The sequence below is a fragment of the Salvelinus namaycush genome, chromosome 20 (assembly GCF_016432855.1).
Source record: "Salvelinus namaycush isolate Seneca chromosome 20, SaNama_1.0, whole genome shotgun sequence".
Lineage (NCBI taxonomy): Eukaryota > Metazoa > Chordata > Actinopteri > Salmoniformes > Salmonidae > Salvelinus > Salvelinus namaycush.
This window is the reverse complement of record NC_052326.1, coordinates 6,670,641-6,683,564: the sequence shown is the minus strand read 5'-3', so window position 1 is coordinate 6,683,564 and position 12,924 is coordinate 6,670,641.

The window sequence follows — 12,924 nt, the reverse complement described above, 5'->3', positions numbered from 1 at the left end:
TTCAAACAGTCTTGAAGGAGTTCCCACATATGCTGATCACTTGTTGGCTGCTTTTCCTTCACTCTGCGGTCCAACTCATCCCAAACCATCTCAATTGGGTTGAGGTTGGGTGATTGTGGAGGCCAGGTCATCTGATGCACAACTCCATCACTCCGTCTTGGTCAAATAACCCTTACACAGTCTGGATGTGTGTGTTGAGTCATTGTCTTTGTTGAAAAACAAATGATAGTCCCACTGGGGCGGCAGGTAGCCTAGAGGTTAGAGTGTTGGGGCGGCAGGTAGCCTAGAGGTTAGAGTGTTGGCCAAGTAACCAAAAGGTTTCTAGATCGAATCCCCGAGCTGACAAGGTAAAAATCTGTCGTTCTGGCAATTAACCCACTGTTCCTAGGCCGTCATTGTAAATAAGAATTTGTTCTTAACTGACTTGCCTAGTTAAATAAAGGTTAAATAAATTTAAAAAATAAATTTAAACTAAGCACAAACCAGATGGGATGACGTATCGCTGCAGAATGCTGTGGTAGCCATGCTGGTTAAGAATGCCTTGAATTCTAAATAAATCAACCACAGTTTCACCAGCAAAACACCCCCACACCTCCTCCTCCATGCTTCACGGTGGGAACCATACATGCAGAGAACATCTGTTCACCTACTCTGTGTCTCACAAAGACACGGCGGTTGGAACCAAAAATCTCACATTTAGACTCATCAGTCCAAAGCAAACAAGGTTAAGAGTACCTTTTAATTCTAAATAACTCTATTATTATTCTCATTTTTTTTTTACCTTTATTTAACTAGGCAAGTCAGTTAAGAACAAATGGACAGATTTCCACCGGTCTAATGTCCATTGCGCAAGTTTCTTGGCTCAAGCAAGTCTCTTCTTCTTATTGATGTCCTAATGGGCTCTTTAGTGGCGCAGCAGTCTAAGGCACTGCATCTCAGTGCTAGAGGCGTCACTACAGACCCTTGTTCGGTTCAAGGCTGTATCACAACCGGCCATGATTGGGAGTCCCATAGGGTGGCACACAATTGGCCCAGCGTCGTCTGGTTTATAGAGTTTGGCCAGGGTAGGCCGTCATTGTAAATAAGAATTTGTTCTTAACTGACTTGTCTAGTTAAATGTTTTTATATTTTTTTAAGAAGTGGTTTCTTTGCAGCAATTTGACCATGAAGGCCTGATTCACACAGTCTCCTCTGAACAGTTGTTGTTGAGATGTGTCTGTTACTGTCTGTGTCTGAAGTCTGTAAGGTGCAATCTGTGGTGCAGTTAATTAATTTTCTGAGGTTGGTAACTCTAATGAACATATCCTCTGCAGCATAGGTAACTCTGGATCTTCCTTTCCTGTGGCGGTCCTCATGAGAACTGTTTCATCGTAGCACTTGATGGTTTTGCAACTGCACTTGAAGAAACTTTCTTCAAATGTTCTGCATTGACTGACCTTCATGTCTTAACGTAGTGATACTGTCATTTCTCTTTGCTTATTTGAGCTGTTCTTGCCATAATATGGACTTGGTCTTTTGCCAAATAGGGCTATCTTCTGTATACCACCTCTACCTTGTCATAACACAACTGATTGGCTCAAACGCATTAAGAAGGAAAGAAATTCCACAAAATTAACTTTTAACAAGTGTGCAAAGCTGTCATCAAGGCAAAGGGTGGCTAATTTGAAGAATCTCAAATATAAAATATATTTTGATTTGTTTAAAACTTTTTTGGTTACTACATGATTCCATATGTGTTATTTCATAGTTTTGATGTCTTCACTATTATTCTACAATGTCGAAAATAGTAAAAATAAAGAAAAACCCTGGAATGAGTCGGTGTGTCGAAACTTTTGACTGGTACTGTATATAACCTGTAACGTCTGCTTCCAACTCACACTCTCAAGCACATAGATCCCCTGAACGCAGCTCACTTTCCAGCCCACTTTCCAGCTCACACTCTCAAACACATAGATCCCCTGAATGCAGCTCACTCTCCAGATCCCAATCACCTGAATTCTGATCACCTGTTCACACACCTGTATGTCATTTACACACACTAGTTAGTTCAGTTCTTTGCACCCCGTCATTGTGAGATATTGTTTGTTTTGATACACATTCTTTTTTTTATTTTTTATTTTTATTTTTTTTTTATCCCATTTTCTCCCCAATGTTCGTGGTATCCAATCGCTAGTAATTACTATCTTGTCTCATCGCTACAACTCCCGTACGGGCTCGGGAGAGACGAATGTTGAAAGCCATGCGTCCTCCGAAGCACAACCCAACCAAGCCGCACTGCTTCTTAACACAGCGCGCCTCCAACCCGGAAGCCAGCCGCACCAGTGTGTCGGAGGAAACACCGTGTACCTGGCCCCCTTGGTTAGCGCGCACTGCGCCCGGCCCGCCACAGGAGTCGCTGGAGCGCGATGAGACAAGGATATCCCTACCGGCCAAACCCTCCCTAACCCGGACGACGCTATGCCAATTGTGCGTCGCCCCACGGACCTCCGGTCGCGGCCGGCTGCGACAGAGCCTGGGCGCGAACCCAGAGACTCTGGTGGCGCAGTTAGCACTGCGATGCAGTGCCCTAGACCACTGCGCCACCCGGGAGGCCTTTGATACACATTCTATTCGGAGCGCTGTTTATTTCCATATTAGTCCTCCCTTGTTTTGTCGTTTTTGGCCTATTCCCTGCCTCTGCTTTTGCCTATCAGATTTCCTGTCATCAACCTCTTGCCTGATCTCCCGGACTATGTTATTAGCTTTTTTCCCTGCCTGTACTGTTACCTTTTTGGAGCCCCTGTGTGTGACTTTCTGCCTGGACCAAGTTACCTGCCTCCTATGGTCCTTTACTAATAAACACCTGCTGCGCCCTGCGCTTGAAACCAGCACTCTGTTTCCCATCGTACCATTACAGAAAACCTCAGAAAACATCAACAAAAACTACAGATGCGCCTCCCGGGTGGCGCAGTGGTCTAGGGCACTGCATCGCAGTGCTAGCTGCGCCACCAGAGTCTCTGGGTTCGCGCCCAGGCTCTGTCGCAGCCGGCCGCGACCGGGAGGTCCGTGGGGCGACGCACAATTGGCCTAGCGTCGTCTGGGTTAGGGAGGGTTTGGCCGGTAGGGATATCCTTGTCTCATCGCGCTCCAGCGACTCCTGTGGCGGGCCGGGCGCAGTGCGCGCTAACCAAGGGGGCCAGGTGCACGGTGTTTCCTCCGACACATTGGTGCGGCTGGCTTCCGGGTTGGAGGCGCGCTGTGTGGAAGCAGTGCGGCTTGGTTGGGTTGTGCTTCGGAGGACGCATGGCTTTCGACCTTCGTCTCTCCCGAGCCCGTACGGGAGTTGTAGCGATGAGACAAGATAGTAATTACTAGCGATTCGATACCACGAAAATTGGGGAGAAAAGGGGATAAAATTTAAAATTAAATTAAAAAATTTAAAAAACTACAGATGGATTCAGCGGATCTGCAGCTACGTCTAACCCGACAGGAGGAACGAATCGATGAACTCTGCGACCTCCTTCGCCAGTCCATTACTGCTTCACTGATATCAGGTGCCACAGCCTCCTCTCGTTCATCTCCCTCCATATCCATGCCTAATAAATACGACGGCTCCCTAGTTAAATGTCAAGGATTTCTCATGCAATGTAACCATGAGACCATCACCCTGCTGACTTCACCTCTGACAAAGACAGGGTGGACTTCGTCATCTCCCTACTCACAGGCAAAACTCTGGATTGGGGCATGGCCCTGTGGGCCGCTCAAAGTTCTGATCTGTCCTCTGAGTCCCGTTTCCACGCCCTCTTCAAGGAGGAATGAGGTATTTTCGTGGCTGTTTATTTACCACCACAGACAGATGCTGGCACTAAGACCGCACTCAGTCAGCTGTATAAGGAAATAAGCAAACAGGAAACCCCTCACCCAGAGGCGGTGCTCCTAGTGGCCGGAGACTTTAATGCAGGGAAACTTAAATCAGTTCTACCAAATTTCTATCAACATGTTAAATGTGCAACCAGAGGGAAAACAATTCTAGATCACCTGTACTCCACACACAGAGACAAAGCTCTCCCTCGCCCTCCATTTGGTAAATCCGACCACAACTCTATCCTCCTGATTCCTGCTTACAAGCAAAAATTAAAGCAGGAAGCACCAGTGACTCAGTCTTTAAAAAAGTGGTCAGATGAAGCAGATGCTAAACTACAGGACTGTTTTGCTATCACAGACTGGAACATGTTCCGGGATTCTTCCGATGGCATTGAGGAGTACACCACATCAGTCACTGGCTTTATCAATAAGTGCATCGAGGAAGTCGTCCCCACAGTGACTGTACGTACATACCCCAACCAGAAGCCATGGATTACAGGTAACATTCACACTGAGCTAAAGGGTAGAGCTGCCGCTTTCAAGGTGCGGAACTTACAAGAAATCCTGCTATGCCCTGCGATGAACCATCAAACAGGCAAAGCGTCAATACAGGGCTAAGATTGAATCATACTACACACCGGCTCCGACGCTCGTCTTATGTGTCAGGGCTTGCAAACTATTATAGACTACAAAGGGAAGCACAGCTGCGAGCTGCCCAGTGACACGAGTGTACCAGATGAGCTAAATCACTTCTATGCTCGCTTCGAGGCAAGCAACACTGAGGCATGCATGAGAGCATCAGCTGTTCCAGACGACTGTGTGATCACGCTCTCCGTAGCTGACGTGAGTAAGACCTTTAAACAGGTCAACATACACAAGGCTGCGGGGAGAGACGGATTACTAGGACGTGTGCTCCGGGCATGTGCTGACCAACTGGCAGGTGTCTTCACTGACATTTTCAACATGTCCCTGATTGAGTCTGTAATACCAACATGTTTCAAGCAGACCACCATAGTCCCTGTGCCCAAGAACACAAAGGCAACCTGCCTAAATGACTACAGACCCATAGCACTCACGTCCGTAGCCATGAAGTGCTTTGAAAGGTTGGTAATGGCTCACATAAACACCATTGTCCCAGAAACCCTAGACCCACTCCAATTTGCATACCGCCCAAACAGATCCACAGATGATACAATCTCTATTGGACTCCACACTGCCCTTTCCCACCTGGACAAAAGGAACACTTATGTGAGAATGCTATTCATTGACTACAGCTCAGCGTTCAACACCATAGTACCCTCAAAGCTCATCACTAAGCTAAGGATCCTGGGACTAAACACCTCCCTCTGCAACTGGATCCTGGACTTCCTGACGGGCCACCCCCAGGTGGTGAGGGTAGGTAGCAACACATCTGCCACGCTGATCCTCAACACTGGAGCTCCACAGGGGTGCGTGCTCAGTCCACTCCTGTACTCCCTGTACACCCACGACTGCATGGCCAGGCACGACTCCAACACCATCATTAAGTTTGCAGACGGCACAACAGTGGTAGGCCTGATCAACGACGAGACAGCCTATAGGGAGGAGGTCAGAGACCTGGCCGGGTGGTGCCAGAATAACAACCTATCCCTCAACATAACCAAGACTAAGGAGATGATTGTGGACTACAGGAAAAGGAGGACCGAGCACACCCCCATTCTCATCAACGGGGCTGTAGTGGAGCAGGTTGAGAGCTTCAAGTTCCTCGGTGTCCACATCAACAACAAACTAGAATGGTCCAAACACACCAAGACAGTCGTGAAGAGAGCACGACAAAGCTTATTCCCCGTCAGGAAACTAAAAAGATTTGGCATGGGTCCTGAGATCCTCAAAAGGTTCTACAGCGGCAACATCGAGACCATCCTGACTGGTTGCATCACTGCCTGGTACGGCAATTGCTCGGCCTCTGACCGTAAGTCATTACAGAGGGTAGTGCGTACGGCCCAGTACATTACCAGGGCTAAGCTGCCTGCCATCCAGGACCTCTACACCAGGCGGTGTCAGAGGAAGAACCGAAAAATTGTCAAAGACCCCAGCCACCCCAGTCATAGACTGTTCTCTCTACTACCACATGGCAAGCGGTACCGGAGTGCCAAGTCTAGGACAAAAAGGCTTCTCAACAGTTTTTACCCCCAAGCCATAAGACTCCTGAACAGGTAATCAAATGGCTACTCGGACTATTTGCATTGTGACCCCCCCCCCCCCCCCAACCCCTCTTTTTATGCTGCTGCTACTCTCTGTTTATCATATATGCATAGTCACTTTAACTATACATTCATGTACATACTACCTCAATTGGGCCGACCAACCAGTGCTCCCGCACATTGGCTAACCGGGCTATCTGCATTGTGTCCCGCCACCCACCACCCGCCAACCCCTCTTTTACATGTACATACTACCTCAATCAGCCTGACTAACCGGTGACTGTTTGTAGCCTCACTACTTTTAAAGCCTCGCTACTGTATGTAGCCTGTCTTTTTACTGTTTTATTTCGTTACTTGCCTATTGTTCACCTAACACCTTTTTTGCACTATTGGTTAGAGCCTGTAAATAAGCATTTCACTGTAAGGTCTACACCTGTTGTATTCGGCGCACGTGACAAATACACTTTGATTTGGTCGACCATTCGGCTTCAGGTCGTCAAACCGGGGACCTGTTATGTGAGCTGCGACAGGGCTGTCGCCCCACCACTGAGTATGCCCTTGAGTTCCGCACCATGGCTGCCGGCAGTGGATGGAGTGAACCTGCGCTCCTTACAGTCTACCGGAGGGGTCTAAATCGGGAGTTACAGACCGAACTGGCCTGCAGAGGAGATTTAAATGACCTAAACCAATACATCCGGATGTCCATATGCATTGGCAACTTACTGGTGGACCACAGACATACAGTCGCCCATGGCCTGCGAGTCTTCCAAGCCCTTCTCTCATCCATCAAGGTCTAATAGCCTCGAACCCATGCAACTTGGCTGTGCCCCTCTCACGCCTGCCGAGAGACAATTGGAGGATACGTGAAAACCTGTGCCTCTATTGTGGAGAGAATAATCACCTACTCAATAGCTGTCCTATTCGCCCCCCCACGAAGGGATGACCACAACCCCTCTACTTCCGCCTGGGTAGGCATCTCTACGTTTTTAAATATTACCAAAAAGCAGTTTTGTATCCCGACTCTTCTTTCTGCTAATGGGGTCACTCAGTTTGTGGAGGGACTAGTGGACTCAGGTGCCGCAGGTAATTTAATTGACTGACAATTGGCACAACAGGTAAAAGTCAAACTAATCCCTGTTGATCCTCCCTTTTAGGATTAATGCGCTGGATGGACAACCTCTCGAAACTGGTCTTGTGACTCACATGACCAAAAGTATCACCCTTCAGATTGGCCTCCTTCACTCTGAGGTCATTCAGTTAAACTTCTTATGGCTGCAGGGGCAGTATTGAGTAGCTTGGATGAAAGGTGCCCATTTCAAACGGCCTCGTACTCAATTCTTGCTCGTACAATATGCATATTATTATTACTATTGGATAGAAAACACTCAAGTTTCTAAAACCGTTTGAATTATATCTGTGAGTAAAACAGAACTCATTTTGCAGCAAACTTCCTGTCAGAAAGTGAAAAATCTGAAATCGAGGCTCTGTTCCAGGGCCTCCCTATTAATTTGCTTGAAATCTATTAGTATACATGCACTTCATACGCCTTCCACTAGATGTCAATAGGCAGTGAGAGAAGAAATGGAGTGTATAGCTTGATCTGAGGTCAAAAGAGAGGTCTTGGAATGACATGACCCCAATTTCCTTTGTTCAGGAAGGCGCGAGTAGGACATCAGCATTGGCTTCTGAAAAGCTTTCGTTATAGACGGCTAATATCTCCGGCTTTGATTTTATTTGATAAATGTGACAATATCATCGTAAAGTATGTTTTTTCAATATAGTTTTATCAGATTATTGAAATTTTTCGTTCCGTTCTCTGCGTTTGGTGACGATGGACAGCTTCGCGCCACTTGGCTAGCTTTGGTTGCTAAATCGACAGACGAAGAGGACATTCTAAATCCAAACAACGATTGTTCTGGACAAAGGACCCCTTGTACAAGATTCTGATGGAAGCTCACCAAAAGTAGGACCCATTTATGATGTTATTTCGTATTTCTGTCGAAAATGTTTAGTATTATATTCCGCCCAGATTTTGGGCGCTGTCTCGCTATAACGTAAGCTGTATGTCGTACTAAAGTTATTTTTAGAATTCTAACACGGCGATTGCATTAAGAACTAGTGTATCTATCATTTGCTGTACAACAAATATTTTTTAGTAAAGTTTATGATAAGTTATTTGGTCAGAATAGGTGAGTGTCAGAAATATATCCGGAGATTCTGGAAAAAAGTTGCTACGTTTTCACAATGTATAACCACGGATTTCAGCTCTAAATATGCACATTTTCGAACAAAACATAAGTGTATTGTATAACCTGATGTTATAGGACTGTCATCTGATGAAGTTTGTCCAGGTTAGTGAAAAATTATATATCTTTTGCAGTTTTTTTGCGATCGCTAACTTTTGCTGCTGATAAATGGGTTGTGTTTTTGGCTATTGTGGTAAGCTAATATAATGCTATATTGTGTTTTCGCTGTAGAACACTTAAAAAATCTGAAATATTGGCTGGATTCACAAGATGTTTGTCTTTCATTTGCTGTACACCATGTATTTTTCATAAATGTTTTAGGATGAGTATTTAGGTATTTCACGTTGGTCTCTGTAATTGTTCTAGCTGCTTCGGTGCTATTTCTGATTGTAGCTGCAATGTAAAACTATGATTTATACCTGAAATATGCAAATTTTTCGAACAAAACAGATTTATTGTATAACATGTTATAAGACTGTCATCTGATGAAGTTGTTTCTTGGTTAGTGACTAATTCTATCTCTATTTGGTCGGTTTTGTGCAAGCTACCTGTGCTGTGAAAGAAATGTCTGTGCTTTTTTGTATTTGGTGGTGAGCTAACATAAATATACGTGGTGTTTTCGCTGTAAAACATTTAAAAAATCGGACATGTTGGCTGGATTCACAAGATGTTTATCTTTCATTTGCTGTATTGGACTTGTTAATGTGTGAAAGTTAAATATTTCTAAAAAATATATTTTGAATTTCGCGCCCTGCACTTGGACTGGCTGTTGTCATATTGAGCCCGACTTAGGGCTTGCAGCCATAAGAAGTTAACTTCTTACGGCTGAGATCGGCTGAGATCCCGTTAACGGGATCGACTTGACAACAGCCAGTGAAAGTGCAGGGCGCCAAATTCAAACAGAAATCTCAGAATTAAAATTCCTCAAACATACAAGTATTTTACACTATTTTAAAGATAAACTTGTTGTTAATCCCACCACAGTGTCCGATTTCAAAAAGGCTTTACGACGAAAGCACACCATCTGATTATGTTAGGTCAGTACCTAGTCACAGAAAAACAGCAATTTTTCCAGCCAAAGAGAGGAGTCACAAAAAGCAGAATTAGAGATAAAATGAATCATTAACCTTTGATGATCTTCATCAGATGACACTCATAGGACTTCATGTTACACAATACATGTATGTTTTGTTCGATAAAGTTCATATTTATATCCAAAAATCTTAGTTTACATTGGCGCGTTATGTTCAGTAATGTTTTGCCTCCAAAACATCCGGTGATTTTGCAGAGAGCCACATCAATTTACAGAAATACTCATAATAAACTTTGATAAAAGAAACAAGTGTTATACATGGAACTTTAGATAAACTTCTCCTTAATGCAACCGCTGTGTCAGATTTCAAAAAAACTTTACGGAAAAAGCACACCATGCAATAATCTGAGTACGGCGCTCAGACACAAAAACAAGACATACAGGTACCCGCCATGTTGTGGAGTCAACAGAAGTCAGGAATAGCATTATAAATATTCACTTACCTTTGATGATCTTCATCAGAATGCACTCCCAGGAATCCCAGTTCCACAATAAATGTTTGTTTTGTTCCATAAAGTCCATAATTTATGTCCAAAAACCTCCTTTTTGTTCGCACGTTTAGTTAAAAAAAATCCAAATTCATGACGCGCAGGCCAGACGAAAAGTCAAAAAATTCCATTACAGTTCGTAGAAACATGTCAAACGATGTATAGAATCAATCTTTAGTATGTTTTTAACATAAATCTTCAATAATGTTTCACCTGGAGAATTCCTTTGTCTTTAGAAACGAAAAGGAACGCAGCTACCTCTCACGGGGGCGCGCCTGAGTGAGCTCATGGCACTCTGCCAGACACCTGGTTGAAACAGCTCTCATTCCCTCATCCTTCACAGTAGAAGCCTGAAACAAGGTTCTAAAGACTGTTGACATCTAGTGGAAGCCTTAGGAAGTGCAATATGACCCCATAGACACTGTATATTGGATAGGCAAACCTACAAACCTCAGATTTCCCACTTCCTGGTTGAATTTTTTCTCAGGTTTTTGCCTGCCATATGAGTACGGTTATACTCACAGACATCATTCAAACAGTTTTAGAAACTTCAGAGTGTTTTCTATCCAAATCTACTAATAGTATGCATATGTTAGCTTCTGGGCCTGAGTAGCAGGCAGTTTACTCTGGGCACCCTATTCATCCAAGCTACTCAATACTGCCCTCAGCCATAAGAAGTTAATGGTGTCGTCTTCGCCTAAAGAACCCCTTATCCTCGGTCACCCCTGGCTAAGCCTTCACGACCCTGCCATCTCTTGGCAACAAGGGGAACTGATGTCATGGTCTCCCACCTGTTTTAAGAACTGCTTCAATCTACCCTGTCGAGCCACCTCTATGGAATAATCGGAGTCCGCCATTCCAACCCACATCCCACCTGTATATGCCCAGTTCCAGAGCATCTTCAGCAAGAAAAAGGCATCCATTCTGCCCCCTCATTGCCCCGAGGACTGTGTGATCGACCTCCTTCCTGGGGTATCGCCCCTAAGGGTTGGATCTACCCCTTGTCCATCCCAGAGAATGAGGCTATGGACACCTATACAGAAGAGGCCCTCGACATGGGATTCATCCGTCCATCCACACTTCCGGCTGCATCCAGTTTCTTCTTTGTGGAAAACAAAGGATGGTAGTCTCTGTCCCTGCATAGATTACCGACCCCTCGTTGACCTTAATATCAAGAATCGCATCCCTCTTCCTCTGATTCCATCCGCACTAGCACAAGTTGGACAGGCTGTAACGATCGTCGTAATCCTCCTCCTCGGACGAGGAGGAGAGGCGAGAAGGATCAGACCAATATGCAGAGTGGTTAGTGTCCATGATTATTTAATGAAAACAGACTGAACACTTAACACACAAAAACAACAAACGTGACAAACCGCAAACAGTGCCGTGTGGTGCTAACACAGACACGCGATACAACCACCCACAAAACACACGTGAAACCCCGGCTGCCTTAGTATGATTCTCAATCAGGGACAAACGATCTACAGCTGCCTCTGATTGAGAATCATACCAGGCCGAACACAAAACCCCAACATAGAAAAACACACATAGACAACCCACCCCAACTCACGCCCTGACCAACTAAATAAATAAAAGAAAAAGGAACAATAGGTCAGGAACGTGACATAGGCTGCCATCTACTCTAAACTGGACCTACGTAGTGCATACAACCTGATCCGTATCCAAAGTGGGGATGAGTAGAAGACGGCATTCATCACCGCTAGTGGCCACTACAAATACCTGGTTATGCCCTACGGTCTCACCAATGCTCCCGCAGTCTTCCAGTCCTTCATGAATTAAGTTTTCCAGGACATGATCAACCAGTTCTTCATCGTGTACATTGACGATATCTTGCACTACTCTCACTCCATTGCAGAGCACGTACAGCACGTACAATACGTCCTCCAATGGCTACAGGACCACCATCTTTATGTCAAGAATGAGAAGAGGGCCTTTCACATTACTACAGTAACCTTCTTAGATTTCGTGTTGACACCAGGAGGGGTCAACATGGACGAAGGCAAAGTCACGGCCGTGCTTAACTGGCCCAAACCTAACACCGTAAAGGAACTACAATGTTTCCTAGGATTTTCCAACTAAATTCAGCAAAAAAAGAAATGTCCCTTTTTCAGGACCCTGTCTTTCAAAGAGAATTCGCAAAAATCCAAATAACTTCACAGATCTTCATTGTAAAGGGTTTAAACACTGTTTCCCATGCTTGTTCAATGAACCATAAACAATTAATGAACATGCACCTGTGGAATGGTCGTTAAGATACTAACAGCTTACATACGGTAGGCAATTAAGGTCACAGTTATGAAAACTTAGGACACTTTCAGAGTCTACTGACTCTGAAAAACACCAAAAGAAAGATGCCCAGGGTCCCTGCTCATCTGCTTGAACGTGCCTTAGGCATGCTGCAAGGAGGCATGAGGACCACAGATGTGACCAGGGCAATAAATTGCAATGTCCATACTGTGAGATGCCTAAGACAGCGCTACAGGGAGACAGGATGGACAGCTGATCATCTTCGCAGTGGCAGACCATGTGTGGCAACACCTGCACAGGATCTGTACATACGAACATCACACCTGCGGGACAGGTACAGGATGGCAACAACAACTGCCTGAGTTACACCAGGAACGCACAATCCCTCCATCAGTGCTCAGACTGTCCACAATAGGCTGACAGGGGCTGGACTGAGGGCTTGTAGGCCTGTTGTAAGGCAGGTCCTCACCAGACATCACCGGCAACAACGTCGCCTATGGGCACAAACCCACCGTCGCTGGACCAGACAGGACTGGCAAAAAGTGCTCTTCACTGACGAGTTGCGGTTTTGTCTCACCAGGGGTGATAGTCGGATTTGTGTTTATCGTCGAAGGAATGAGCGTTACACCAAGGCCTGTACTCTGGAGCGGGATCGATTTGGAGGTGGAGGGTCGGTCATGGTCTGGGGCGGTGTGTCACAGCATCATCTGACTGAGCTTGCCTGCAATGACAACAATCTCAACGCTGTGCATTTACAGGGAAGACATCCTCCTCCCTCATGTGGTACCCTTCCTGCAGGCTCA